Below are 13,036 nucleotides of genomic sequence, written 5' to 3' on the forward strand. Positions count from 1 at the left end.
ACGTGGAGACAAGATTTTAACAAATAAATGTGTTATTATGTGGAAAAAGTTTGGAAGTCTCCAAAAAATTTTTAAGTGTTTTTAATATAATAAAAAAATTTTAGACAAAAAAGGGGTGGCAGCATTGCTGCGTGCAAAATAGCTGCGCCCCCTCGAATCGAGCTGGTTAAATGCGCCTATATGGAAGCAAAGGCCAAGAACTTTAAGTGAAGTGAGTGACCCAGATGGTTCGCTCAACAGGGTTCCATAATACCTGATTCATATAATTGTAGATCTATATTTGTAAGAACATTGTTAATGAAGGTAGAGGAGTGAGGTGTGATCCTGGTAGGTTCACTTATGGTTATTGCCATACCAAAAGAATCCAAAAGACTACGTAACTCTTGTAAGTCTCTGTTATTATTTTTGAAATTTATTTCAAAGTCACTCAAAATAACGACTTATTTGTTAGTTGATGGATAGTCTGATTGATGCCCTCGACAGAAGAAAAGTAGATCTGCAAGCTTATGCAGATGATCTTGTCATCTTGGTTTACGTCGGGAAGGATTGCCTGTAAAATTCTCCAATGAACGATGGAAGTTGTTCACAGTTTTTTCTTGAGGGAGCAGATGTCTGTCTGTCAACCTCTGCAAAACTGTGATAATAGCCTTCACCAGGAGGAGAAAATTGGACGATCTAACGCCACTTTTCCTCAATGGTATGGTCATTCAATTTGGAACGGAGGTGAAATATCTTGACATTGTTCTTGATGAACAACACACATGGAACGCACACTTGAAGGCTCTACAGAAAACGGCCCAGGCGAAGCTCTCTGGCCTACAGAGACAAGCTTGTCTGGCCATTAGTACCACACCGTCAGCGGCCATTAAGATCCTTCTAGATCTACCCCTTCTCCACATTTTTCTGAAGAGAGAGGCTAGATGAACTGCATATAGACTTGTGCACATTGCCAAGAGCACAAATCAATTTAATGCAGAGTGCAACATTCTGTTGGTCGATACTGGAAGTCAACATTCTGATAATGACCTCTGACTTTATGCCTTCAACTGTCAACTAACTGCCTTATAAAGTACTGTTCCCGAGTAGAGAGGACTGGATCCTCCGGGAGAAGGAAATATCAAGGGCAGATACCAGATTAAAAATAGCTTCCGGTTCTGGTGCAAGTGTTTTTAGTCGCAGACTCAGGTCAGAGATATCAACCTGTCTAGGAACATATACGACTGTATTTCAAGCGGAAATTTACGCTATTGAATTGTGTGCGAAGAGATTGGAAGAATCCAACCTCATATACAAGTCAATAAAAATATTCTCGGACAGTCAAGCGGCGTTGGAAGCTTTAGGCTCCTACCGAGCAACGTCTAAATTGGTATCAAATTGCCAAAAACGACTCTCCTCGATAGAAATACTTAACACATTGTCTCTGGTCTGGATTCCTGGCCATATTGGCCTGGAAGGCAATGAGGCTGCTAACTCTCTTGTAAAGGAGGGTGCTGCAAGCAGCTTCACCGGACCAGAACCTGTCATTGGCATCGCTTTAGGCTTTTTTTCACAATTTTGGTATTTGAAATACTCCTAGATGGCAGTGACCGTATTGAACTGAGTTGCTCTCTGTTCAAGTGTCATCTTGTTCCGGAGTTCGTTTTTCAAGATGAACAGTAAGCGTACTCACGGTGTTAAGTTCAGTTTTTATTGAGATCATGTCCGCTGTCACACATATCATCATCAATTAGGTGATTATTTGTCACGCCCCGCCCGTAGGTAACTTAAAAGTTGATAACACATCAATCAACTCTTTTTTTTTTCAATTTGTTGAGCTCTACTATTAGAAACGTAAAATCATCTGTCGCAGTCATTTTGAAATGAGAAAAAAACAGAAGTGAGGAAGAAAACAAAATTACTGCGCATTTTGAACAATAGAACAAATGAAAAAGTGTTTCATTTGTTGTGGTTCTTTCCATATCACAGCCAACAATACAAAATTTTCAGCAGAAAAATCATGAAATGCTATGCTATAATCCCTATAAAATTTGGGTAATAAAAGCAGTAGATGTATTTTGTATATTCCAAATGTTGCTGCAAATCTAGAAAAACTAGAAACCATCTTGTATTTGATAAGCATTGAATTACACTGTTCATGAAAATGTGGGTGCCACTATTTTTCAACCCATTAAGCCCAAGGGTATCTGTATCTGTAGAGTAGGGAGGGTGAGTGCAAGCCCACGCACTTAGGCCATATGTGACTCATTGTACATCCTCCCGAGGAGTTGTCCTCCTAGGTCATCGTCCATCCTGTCCTTTCCAGGAAGGTGGACAGGTCGCTGGGAGACGTCTCCTTTATATCGGCAGGTGTAGGCCAAGACTCGCCGAACACACACTATCTTATTGACGATAACTCCGGGCACTCGCACAGGACATGCCTGACAGTCTCATCTTCCTGTTCACACATCCTGCGTAGAGGTGTGTCCACTAGCCCCATATTATGTAGGTGTTTCCTTAGCTGACAGTGGCCAGTCAGAAATCCTACTGTAAGGCGTAGATTTTTCCTGGTTATCGCCAGATATTTCTTCGTCACCAGCTTCCCAGGGTCGTCCAAAGTGATCCTGGCAAGATTACATCCTTTGATTCCATCCCATCTCTTTAAAGATTGAGCATGGGTGTATCATTTGACTAGTTCCGCAATCGTCGAAGTCATCAGGCCATGGGTGCCACTGGGTCCTAAAATTCTTAGTCCAGCCGCTTCCTTGGCTAAAGAGGCGGCAATGCGATTACCTTCACTCCTGTCGTGCCCTTTAACCCACTTCAGGATAATGTTATTATCTACCGAGGCTTTGTCTGAATCATGGTGGCACTCTAGTACTAGCCCTGAGGTAACACGCTGTCTGTTCAAGGCTAATAGTGCTTGTCTGCTATAAGTGCAGATTGTTATGTTTTTGCCAGAAATTCTTTTCTTGGTTATTTCTTTTGTGGCGATTGAGATACCAGCCAGTTCTTAGGTTTTTAAGCCGTCTGTATAAATCCGTATTGCATTTGTAGCATCTGACTCTGTGTTCTGCTTAATTTGTATTTTGTAGGGTTTATTAAACACAAACCTGGGTTCAATTGCATCACTTGTTGCCTGCAGCAGAGGTTGCGCAGTAAGCGCTTCCCGCCATAGGCCCAGCCTCAATTGACCCATTTCTACTTTGAAGTTTACACATGTTGTACCACATGGTGAAGGGCCGAATCAGTAGACCTTCCCGGAGTATATGCATGCTGATTTGGATGAAGTGGGTTGTTAACAAGTACTTCATCTCTTATGTACCGCTCACATAGCCTCTCCATGGTTTTTAAGAAAAACTATGTGAGACTAATTGGTCGGAATGCTTTTGGTAGGGTGTAGTCCATCCTACCTGGTTTGGGTATAAATACTACTCTTACTTCTCTCCACTTACTGGGAATATACCTCAGAGCTAGAGAGGCTCTGAATATTCCAACCAGGTGCGGCATAAGAGTGTCCAGTCCCCACTGGTGTAGGGCTGGTCTTATACCGTCAGGTCCTGGTAACTTGAAGGGGGAAAAGCCCGATATAGCCCATCTTATTTTGTCCTCATCAATTACTGTACTAGCATATTGCCACTCATATTGTGAGGGTGTTATTGGTACATCCGTCCCGTCCAGTTCGCCGTTCCAGGAAAGACACAACCTGGGAAGTGAGTTTCCATAAGAATCTCAGCACTCTCCTGAAGGTTGGCGGCTTTGTCGCCATTTTCCCTCGTCAGGATGCCGATAGTCTCATGGTTAAGCCCAAGGGTTTTGACTGAAGAATGTATCACTGGTCAGATTTTTGTAGCTGTTGATGCAACGATCGCTACTGCTGCTTTCTTCCGAGTAATCACGAATGCTATAATTCTTCCCATCATTGTACCAGCAGGTATTTGAAACTGAATTAGATAGATAATATAAGAACTTGTTAATATTTCACTGCATCTCCTGAGAGAATCGGGAAATGGTCAATTTGCTTACTCCTTTCGGGGTCAATCATAGAAAATTTTTATTTGATTCGTGTGTTCAGGAATATTCGATGTAATTTTTGAGTAGACGAAAGAGTACCCAATACCGATGTGGTATAACCCCTTTGAATGGCGATTCTGATTCTTTGAATTGAAAATGAATAGGCTCGGTTTTCGTCAGTAGAGTTCGTCATCCTTCTAGCAATTTCAACAATTCAGAAGCATAAGATCGAAAAACACCAAAGGTTTTAATTGCAACAGGTACATGAATTGAAATGATTGTTGATATTCTCAATTCAGTGTTGCCGCCGAATGATGTTTAACTCTTCCTTTTTTTTTAACAGAGAAACAAATGGGTCAGAATTGAACTGAAGGTGCAGAATGATCGAAATGTTGTTCATAGTGGATAGGTTTACAATCGTTCGTCATCACTTACGTCAAATTGATGCATTGTATAGTATACACAATGTAAAAAACAACCATGTATTATTTCTTGGGTAAAAATATATATTTCATGACACTAAATATCGTTTTCCTCTTCAATTTCTCTTCGACAGAGAAATAAATCTAGTACATCATGCAGAATGTTGTTCAAAATGGATAGGAATAAAATTATTCGCCATCACCTACATCAATTAGATGCATTTTACGATCTGCAGAGATCTTCGATAATCTATTTCGATTTCATCTATTTAGCGCATACTTTCATTCGGCCAAGAAAATGAAAAACAACTATTGCATTTTTAATAATAATAAATAGAGGTGACTCAAAAGATTTTGATAGTAATTTCACTAAAACTATACGCAGGTCATAACCAATACACTCTGCTCCATAAAGAAATCTTCGAATTGAAATTATGCTCTTATTCGTGAGTATGGTCCAAGCTTCAAATCGAAAAGCGGATCCCACGCCATGTGCCCATCTTCAGGTTCGTGTGAATTTTTTCTACCTCCTGTCCATATATCGGCTAATTTTTGTAGGACATCATCCATGTCTCACAAACAGGAATGAACAATCATTTCCTTCTGGGTCGAAAGCTGATCAATCTCTGTGACACAAACTTCCTTCTGTGATAGATTGGAAACGAGTAACCTATAAGGGGTACGGATCGGGGCCCTACAGGAATGGCTGGACCGAGTAGACTTGCAAAAAATCTATCTCTGGAATGGCAAAGAAGATGCGCAATTTTACTTTGAACTTCTACAGCAAATTAGTTTCAGTACCACACGTCCGATATACCAATACTTTCGCAATAAATTGTTTTGATTTGTGAACTGAACGAACTTTTATACTATTCATGAGCTCGTTGATCCATTACCATCCATTGTATAATTGATTTCTACCTGAAGCTCTCAATTGAATAAAGTGGGGATTTCAATGATTTTCTGAATTGTTCATGTTACCTGTTTTCCTCGCTGCTGGTAGTGAACTTTTAATATGTTTTTATGCTCTGGTCAAAGTGTGCCTTACAGGTCAAACTTTTTCTCCGTCTCCAAAAAATATGAACGAGTTTTCTTATTGAGTTGTCGAGTAAAATACGTCTTTGTGAACTACTCTTGAAAAATACTTAAATATTACTGTAATTTGTGAACACAAAATCTTGGGATTTTCATCAATATATATCGAGAAAAGATTGTTTACATCCACTCCGGGGTGAGCATATTTTTCTATCTAGACGCTGAATAGCGCTAACAAAGCGATAACTTTCTATATCGAAATCTTACCTCGATTTCAACAAGTACAATTTTTTGTTTCACAAAGCCGGCAAAAACGATCACCTCTGATAAACTCGCACTCTGTATTAGCTTTGGAGCTGGAACAATTATTGGTGTGAACAATGACCAGTACTACTGAACTTTCGTTGGCTGCTATTTATAATCTATTGAACAATCTGGAAAAGAAATTTGATGAATCACAAACTACGCTCACCGAGATTAAATCTGAATTACTAGATGTCAACGATGAGATATCATTCCTCGAACAAGATAATATTAATTTGAAGAAAGACGTAGTCTCAGGCCACAAACTTCGGCATAATAATTTGTTGGTTTTTGGTATCGAAAGAGAAGGAATCCCTTTAGTCTCAGGCCACAAACTTCGGCATAATAATTTGTTGGTTTTTGGTATCGAAAGAGAAGGAATCCCTTTCTATTCTAAGCAACTTTTTTGGAGTATATATTAAACTAGCTGATGTTAATAATATATACTCCTTCGAAAATAAGAACAAGAAACTAATATTGAAAATTGAAATAATTTATTACTTGAAACAATTGGAAATCACAAAATATCTGCACAAACTGAAAAATAAGAACATCTTTGTGGTTAACGATTTGAGTCCTGCGGACCAGATTATTCATAAATGCTTAAGAAACTACCTCAATACTGCTAAACGTACCGGAATCAAAGCAACTGTCAAGAATAACGACCTGTTTACCAACGACGTCTTCCACACTTTGACTGATAACTAGTCTAATCCGGAACCCCTGCAAGTCAGTCGCAACAGAAGCGAGGCTGCGCTCTCCTCTGCAAGAAGTGCTGATAAAAGGACCTAGATTATAGCAGAGCATTCGACACTATTGATCAGTAGATTTTGTGTAACAAACTTGTCTACTTTGGGTTTTCTCAGAAAGCAGTGTCACTGTTAGGAAACTGTCTAAAAAATCGCACTCAAAAAGTTGTTGTGGAGAGAGTTGTATCGAATGATCTACCAGTATCGAAGGGAGTTCCACAAGGTTCTATCCTTGGCCCTTGGCAATTTGTTGAAAAATGCAGTACTTACACTTCACAATGCCGACGACACGTATGTATATTTGGTTTTCCCGCCTCGTGATTCTACCTCTGACCAGTCATATATCAATAAGAATATTTAAGCCATCTTTGACATTTCTTCAGTCCTTAAGCTCAAGCTGAATCCTATTAAATCTGCAATAATGATGTTTGGACCCAAGAAGAACAGAGAGCTCCCCAACTCCACTTTTCAATTCCGCATCGAGAAAGAAATACTTCCCATCGTGACCGAGATAAAACACTCAGGATTTTGGTTTGATCTAGACTTGAAAGCTTACTTAAAAATAAGATCAAAAAGACAAATGACGAGATAATTGGCATAATTATACTATCAAATCTAATAATCCTTATACCCTTGATCCACTCCATTCTACTACTACCCAAGCTACCACCTTCATGTGATTTTTTTATGGCAGCCGGTGATATCAATATCAACCTACAATCTCACGACCGCCGTTCTCAACTCCTTACGTCTTCGTTCGATCTCTGTTAGCTCGTCGAGAAGCCTACCTGAGTAACAGCTCACTCTCAATCCCTCCTTGACATTATCCTCGTTTCTGATAAGGAAAAAATATCAAATACAGGTGTGACTGATATTCAGAGAATTTCAGACCATCTGGCAGTGTTCTGCAAAATCAATACTTCTGCTCCTCCTAGATGAGTTAAAATGGTGTATTTTCGTGACTATCGTAACTTCGACTTTAATCTTTTCCATTCAGACTTTCTGAATGTTCTATCAACTTGATAATATGGACTGCTTGGTCTCCTTCCTGAACGAAAACATACTCTGGCTTTTTGAAAAACAAACCCCTTATCAAACGAAAAGAGTCACTAAACCTCCGGCACCTCGGTTAACTCACAATATAAAGGTAGTGATTTCACTCATGAATCAAGCTCTTAATAAATACACGAAATCATTAACGATAGCCGTGATACGACGTGAAAAAAAAAACATATCTTGATTCCAATTCCAAATCAACTTGGAATACTTTTAGAACTCTTCATATTCTGAGCAATAATAAAAATACCGATATCCCTGATGAATTGAATGACGACAATCTTATCAACCAGCATGTACATTCAAAAATTTTCCTTTAGTGAAGGAATCTAAGCAATGGAACAAACCTAATTAGCCAGTTTTTTGTGGTATGAGGAGTGACAAATCCCAGAAAGGATCGAAGGTTACTGATGTCTCCGAGAAATATGAACAAGGTTTTTTCGATTTGGAACATCGTTGTAGATCTTCAAAAAAATTCATGTACTGCTTGCAAAAATAATCAACAATCAACTGAAAAATGTTGGGTTCGGTTCAAATTAAAAAAAAATAAAAAGAGAACATTCTCCAAAAAAATTAATACGTCTCGGAACTGTGGAACCAATATTTATAATTTTTTCAGAGGGTTGAAAATACGTCCTAAAAAAGGTACTCTGACTTGCCCAAGACATTCCCACTTTGGAATTCTTATAAAAAAGTCTTATAAAATTTACCTACTTACCTACCTGGTGCATTTTTTTTCCGGCCAGGAAAATGAAATAACAATCATCAAACGATCGCATTTATAATAATAATAAATATAGGTGACTCAAAACATTATGATAGTAATTTCACTAAAACTATAAGCAGACCATGACCAATAGACTCTGCACCATAAACGAAATCTTCGAATTGAAATTATGCTCTTCTTCGTGAGTATGGTCCAAGCTTCAAATCCCACGACATTTGCCCATCATCAGGTTTGTGTCCATAGTTCGGCTAAACTTCGTGTGACATCATCCATGTCCAACCCATAGGAATGGACAACTAATTCCTCCTGGGGGAAAGCTGATCAGTTGTTAGATCCGTAACTTCCTTCCGTGAACCGATCATCACTTCGGCAGATATTTCTACCCCATTACTCGTTCTGAGTATCTTGAGTTCGTCGAGACAAATGCGTCTACCCTTCAATAAAGTACCGTTCATTTTTCTGTAAGCGGCTTGCAAGTCAGATTTTGAAGCGAAATCTACGACTCCAGTGTTGCGGTGTAGATTATGTGCCTCTGCAAATGTAACGTTTCCAGAATTACGCATGTGATCTTTAACATCTTGCCAACTGACGCGATCAGATAGATTTGAAATGAGTAACCTATAAGTGGTACGGATCGGCGTCCTATGGGAATGAATGGACCGAGTAGGCTTAGGAAATATCTCTCTATGGAACGGTAAGGAAGATGTGCAATTGGAAAAATGTTTTCTTTTCCAAATCGAATTCAGTTGTCTGAAAGCGGCTTCCATGTCTGAATGAGTAGCGAATTTGACAGTTCCGATGTTGCGATATGGTTTATGAGCCTACACGAAAGTAACTCTATCGGCATTTCGCATATACTCTTTTAGATCTTACCAGCTGACGCCCAAAGACAGATTTCGTACTATCAGTTTATGCCGGGTATACGTACTGATGCTAGACCCAATCCACAGGAGAAACGTAACCCTCTATCTTCAACTCCGGAAACAGAGAGAACTTCATCTTCATCATCACCATCCCGCTTCTCTGCACTGTCTGAGGTCGAGGCAGTAATTGTATCTGTTCATTTTCGGAAATGATGAAGGTGTTCCAACGTACGTCCTTGCGAATTGTTCGAAAAAGCATTTTACTTCCTTTCCCTTCTTTTGAAACGGTTCGAATACTCACTTCTACTTTGAATTGAATTGGTTTCAGTACCAAAAATTGACGAAACCTTTTCAACTCCAGAGAAAATTGTTCACACTCCAACGATTAGCTAACACTTTCACATGAAACTGTTTTGATTTGTAAGCAAATCGACCTTTTGTACTATTCATGAGCTGGTTGAATCATTACCTATATTGTATAATTGATTTCTACCTGTAACTCTTGATTGAATTGTTCATGTTACCTTTTTTTCTCGCTACAGGTAGTAAACTTATAATATACTTCAATACTCTGATCAACAAGTACATTGCAGTTTAAACTTTTTCTCCGTCTCCAAAAAATATGAACGAGGTGTGTTTCGAATTGGAATATCGTGTAGATGACTTTTCAAAAAATTCAATTGCAGCTTGCAAAAATTGCAAAAGTAATTAACAATCAACAACAAATGATGTTTGGTCAAAAATTGAAGTGCCCCATTATTGGTGTATTTCAATACATCAGCAGAAACACCTGACGAAAAATCAAATTAATGAATTCGAATAATGGTGGCAGAATAATGTCAATAGTATCTTTCACTATCTTACTATTTAAACTATACACATTCATGCAATTTGAATTTTTCAAGTAACGGTGTCAAGAACTTTTTCATGAGCTACTAATGCGAAAAAGTCTTTGAACTCATCTGGGGTAATATCGTCAGTAGGTTGAAATAAATTAATTTTATTCCTCTCATAATTGACAATCCGCCAACAAGCTTTGGATTTATTGTCCAAGCTTTGGACATATTGTAATTTCGAAGTATTTTTCAAGTGGAAAGAATTCATTTACGTTCATTTGCGTAGACATCAATGACCAGAGTCGTCAAGTAGTTGACATCATGTTTCTCATAGAAAATATTCCAATTAAAATTTGACCTACCTTAATTTCTAGTAAATCCCCAGTAGATTTCATAATAGAGAAAAGAAACGTCTATAAAATTTCACATAGCTTATAGTTTACTTATGATATAACAAAAACATTTCATTTCGTATTAGGATTTATTATGACCCTGTATATACCAGAAATATGAAACGAGTCTTCTTATTTTTGCTGGAATCGGCATATTCCCAAAGTTTGTTTATAAGATATTGTTCTTTTTCCAAATAATTCATCTATGTCATTCGACATTTCGGAACTTCAGGAAGAAAACGTCTCTTCTTCCTTTTTTTGGTTTCGGACCAGACACGGGAAGAACATAGCGATTTTGCGGATTTGAAGGAATCTTCCAAAGAATTATTGAATCTAAAATTGATTTATCTCAAGAGAGATTATCAATTATCTACTTTTTTTCAATTTGTGGGGCTCTACTGTTAGAAGCGCAATATCACTTACGGCAGCCATTTTAAAATAATAAAAAAACAGAAAAGAGGAAGAAAGATGAGAAAGTTTTCTGTGCACTTTCAATAATTGAGGTAGAACAAATGAAAAAGTTTTTCATACTCTTGCGGCTCTTTCCATTTGACCAAAAAAATAGATTGACCAACAATTCGGCTATGAAAAGGTAATAATACTGAAGTTATCACAGCCAACAATACAAAATTATTGGCAGAAAATCAATGAAATACTATAATTCCTATGAAATCTGATTAACGAAAAAACATATATTTTAAAACAGATGTATGCAAAATCGTTAGTTTAGATAGTGGAAGTAATACAAGCAACCATTTGAAAGAAGTTTCAACGCATCCAAACTTAAAATTTTGTAGCTGAATTACTCAAATATTTCGTATACCAATGTAAATGAAATTAAATGAAATGCAAAGAAAATTCATAGGCGGAGCTGACATATGTTGATGATTTCACCAAAGAATTATACGTATATTTCTGAGAAAACAAAAATTTATCCAAAAATCACTATCAATAAATTCAAAGTTGTAGTGAGACTCGAACAAAAAAACATATGCATCTACCTAGCACATATTTTCTTTCGGCCAAGAAAATGAAAAACTCATTTAACGATTGCTTTTTTAATAATAATTAATAGAGGGGACTCAGAATATTTTGATAGTAATTTCACTAAAAATATAAGCATGTCAAAAAGTTCTGCCCCAGAAAATAATCCTTCAAATTGAAACTACGTTCTTCTTCTTGAGTATGGCCCAAGCTTTAAATCAAAAAGCGGATCCCACGTGTTGTCCCCATCTCCAGATTTGTGTAAATTTTGTCTTTCTCCTGTGCATATATCGGCTAATTTATTCAAGACATCCTCCATGTTTAACAAACAGGAATGGACAATTATTTCCCCCTGGCCAGAAAGTTCATCAATCTCAGCAACAGAAATTTCGTTCTGTGAATCATACTTTATTTCTGCACCATTATTCGATATGGGTATCTTGAGTTCGTCGAGAAAAATGCGTCTACCCTTCAATAAAGTACCGTTCATATGTTTGTAAGCGGCTTGCAAGTCGGATTCTGAAGCGAAATCGACGGTTCCCATGTTGCGTTGAAGATCATGAGCCTCTGCAAATGTAACTTCTCCAGAATTACGCATGTGATCTTTGAGGTCTTGCCAGCTGACGCGATCAGATAGATTTGAAACGAGTAACCTATAAGGGGTACGGATTGGGGCCCTACGTGAATGATTGGACCGAGCAGGCTTGGAAAAACGTTTCCCCTGGAACGGCAAGTAAGATGTGCAATCGGAAAAATGTTTCCTTTTCCAAATCGAATCAACCAGGGCTTTTTCGAGGCGAATTCGCTTACCCTTCAATATAGTATTATTCAGTTTTCTAAAAGCGGCTTCCATGTCTATATGGTTTGTGAGCCTGCCCGAAAGTAACTTCACCGGCATTTCGCATATAATCTTTTAGATCTTGCCAGCTGACGCCGAGAGACAGATTTCGTACTATCAGTTTATGATGGGTACGTACTGGTGCTAAACTCAATCTACGGGAAAAACGTAACCCTCTATCCTCAACTCCGGAACCAGAAAGAACTTCAACTTCATCATCACCATCCCGCTTCTCTGCACTGCCTGAGGTCGAACTCTTGAATGAAGTGGAACCGATCGAGGCATCCAGTTCCATATATTTTTCAATGAAACACTTTATTCCTTCTTCAACTTCACTAGAGGTTACTCTATCACAGTAATTGGATCTGTGAAACGATGAAGGTGTTCCAACATACGTCCTGTCGAATTGTTCGAAAAAGCATTTCACTTTCCTTTCCATCTTTTGAACGGTTCGAATACTGAATTATACGAAAACTTTTCAACTCCAGAGAAAATTGTTCACACTCCAACTATTAGCTTAACACTTTCACATCAAACTGTTTTGATTTGTAAGCAAAACGACCTTTTATACTATTCATGAGCTCGATGAAACATTACCTATATTGTAGGTATGAATGATTTCTACCTGCTCTTGATTGAATATAGTGGGGATTTCCATGATTTCGTGAACTGTTCATGTTACCTGATTTTCTCGCTACAGGTCAAACATCAAAGGAAACGATGTACTCATCAGTTGCTGCTTTTTTGCCTGCTTCAGCTGTTTTTCATATACAGTCTTGAGATTTTTTTAGGTATTCCAGTCATTTCAATTATTATTAATATTGCAAATATATTTTAATTC

General features: G+C 38.0%; 1 protein-coding gene across 5 annotated transcripts in view; it reads left to right on the top strand.

The window, feature by feature from the left end:
- Nucleotides 1–13,036, top strand: part of RhoBTB (Rho-related BTB domain containing) — a 147,751-nt gene that overhangs the window by 80,819 nt on the left and 53,896 nt on the right. The window contains exon 1 of one of the 5 annotated variants that reach the window (XM_074173630.1): nt 11,710–12,090. The exons of the other annotated variants lie outside the window; for them this stretch is intronic. The gene's annotated coding sequence lies outside the window, so the exon portion shown is untranslated. Of the gene's footprint in view, nt 1–11,709; nt 12,091–13,036 lie in introns of those variants that run through there. 5 annotated transcript variants of the gene reach the window in all.

The sequence above is a fragment of the Leptinotarsa decemlineata genome, unplaced genomic scaffold (assembly GCF_025532065.1).
Source record: "Leptinotarsa decemlineata unplaced genomic scaffold, Ldec_3_MD MMD2_tig00000251_RagTag_RagTag, whole genome shotgun sequence".
NCBI lineage: Eukaryota > Metazoa > Arthropoda > Insecta > Coleoptera > Chrysomelidae > Leptinotarsa > Leptinotarsa decemlineata.